Source organism: Pinus tabuliformis, chromosome J (genome assembly GCF_031772625.1).
Source record: "Pinus tabuliformis cultivar Carrire ecotype Pingquan chromosome J, CPIR1, whole genome shotgun sequence".
NCBI lineage: Eukaryota > Viridiplantae > Streptophyta > Pinopsida > Pinales > Pinaceae > Pinus > Pinus tabuliformis.
This window is the reverse complement of record NC_142295.1, coordinates 1,051,703,014-1,051,705,293: the sequence shown is the minus strand read 5'-3', so window position 1 is coordinate 1,051,705,293 and position 2,280 is coordinate 1,051,703,014. Positions and strand designations below refer to the sequence as shown.

Sequence of the window (2,280 nt, the reverse complement as noted above, 5' to 3'; positions counted from 1 at the left end):
TTTCATGAATGTAATTCGAGAACTGCGTGAACAATGAGATGGTTGGATTTAGACAAATTGGTGGCCAGCTAACTGGCCACCCTCATCCAGTTCAACAGCACTTGGTGGGTGAATGAGACACGTGCGCTCAGCCATCTCAGGAAGAAAATTGAAAACAGGTAGTGATGGACAGTTAAACTTCAGCATGCTTGATGGATGAGATTAACAGCAGAAAACAAATAGTTAAACACTGCAGTGGAGACAACAGTCGCATAAGCCAGCACACGTATGTGCCACCTCACTCCAAAAATCACGCAGACATCACTGAGCGCTCGGCTTAAGTTCAAAGACCGTTAGTCAACTTGCACTTGCAACATGATTCACTCGAAGTGTATTCAAATTCAGGTATTGCTTCCCTTTTTGCGAAGTTACATACTCTGAAATGCGAGCTCATGCTGTGGAACTATTGTTTGTCTTGTCTCAAGATGGAGATAAACGAAAATTAGCAGAACATCTTGAAGAAAAATATATGAAATGGTTAGCAAAACTTATTTCAACATCTTCAAATATGGTCTTGGCGGTTCTTCCATGGCTCTGTTTGGCAGCGTAGGTGGTGGTATTTACACCAAAGCAGCAGATGTAGGTGCTGATCTTGTTGGCAAGGTTGAGAGGAACATTCCTGAAGACGATCCACGCAACCCAGCTGTCATTGCTGATAATTTTGGTGACAATGTTGGAGATATCGCTGGTATGGGATCAGATCTATTTGGGTCCTATGCTGAATCTTCTTGTGCAGCTCTGGTTGTTGCATCCATATCATCATTTAGAAACTCTCATGATCTTACTGCCATGTGTTATCCCTTGCTTATTAGTTCAATGGGTATCATTGCTTGCTTAATCACAACTCTGTTTGCAACTAACATATTTGAGATCAAGGCTGTGAAGGAAATTGAGCCTGCATTGAAAAAGCAACTTATTATCTCCACAGTAGTGATGACTATTGGCATTGCTGCTGTAAGCCTAGTTGCATTGCCTTCATCCTTCACTATCTTCAATTTTGGTGCCCAGAAGGTTGTAAAGAACTGGGAGCTTTTCTTCTGTGGTGCTATTGGTTTGTGGTCTGGCCTTGTTATTGGTTTTGTCACTGAATACTGCACTAGTAATGCTTACAGCCCTGTCCAAGATGTTGTCGATTCATGCAGGACTGGAAGCAGCAACTAATGTTATATTTGGGTTGGCTTTGGGATACAAATCTGTTATTATTCCCATATTTGCTATTGCAGTAAGCATTTTATGAAGAAAAGAAAGCGGTCGCAGTGGGAAAGTATTGTCATGTCAGGAACAGAAATGTGAATCAAGGTTAACCAATGGAAAAACAGTGATTTAAAGGCCTGGAAACACTTTTTCCCATCCAGCTTCGGCATGCAATATCTATTCTCGGGCAGTTCATTGTACGTGTGTGCTTTTATAATACATTAGACTTGCCATTTGTGTTGGATTCGTCAGCTTTCAGGCAGCGCAGTTCAAGGAGAAGGCACCCCCAGCCAAGCAAGTAAAATCAGTGAAATTGGTTCTACAGGAAGCTAGCAGACTGTTTCTACAGGAAGCTAGCAGACTGTTTCTACAGGAAGACAGAGACTGTTTCTACAGGAAGCCAGCGAACAGTTTCTACAGGAAAGTTTGAAAAGCGGGAAGCCAAAGGAGAAATCGGCCGAGATGCTAGCCAAGGAAGTCACCAGGGCCATCAAGGACAAGGGGAGAGATTTGGTTGCTCAGAGGATGAGCAACACTTTCAGTAGGGGGGTGATGATGAGCCCCAAAAATGTACAATTGTTTGGGCTCATTCAACCTCCTAATTTGGCTTAGTCCACCATTCTCAATTGTTTATTGCATGTTTTTGATTATTTTTATGTTAATAGAGTGAATTTGGTTAGTCATTATGCCAACAAGTCTAATGGGTGCTTTGTGTAGCCTTTTTGGTCAACTTGGAGACAAAATGGAAGGTCTTAATGAGCACTTGGCAGCCAAATTCGTGGGAGAACAAGCTAGAGGATTTGTAGGAAGGTGTCCCCCTCATTTATGGGCCCTTACCTCGAATTCTCCACCATCAGCTCGGAGTTCAAGGGCCACCGAATCAATCAGCCCAAGGGCAGCCAAGCAAGTCAAGTAGGACTGCTGTTAACTACAAGTCTTGGGCAGCCAAGTCCCTAACTTTTAGGAGGACTGTTGGGTCCTCAAATTGTATAAATAAGAAGGCTTGGGGCCTCATTTTGGTTAGCTAGTGGTTAGTCATTTTTGTAG

The 2,280-nt window shown here is 42.9% G+C and overlaps 1 pseudogene; it reads left to right on the top strand.

Moving 5' to 3' along the window:
• Positions 1-513: 513 nt before the first annotated feature.
• On the top strand, positions 514-1,276 carry LOC149230535 (pyrophosphate-energized vacuolar membrane proton pump 1 pseudogene; annotated as a pseudogene).
• The last annotated feature ends 1,004 nt before the right edge of the window (positions 1,277-2,280 follow it).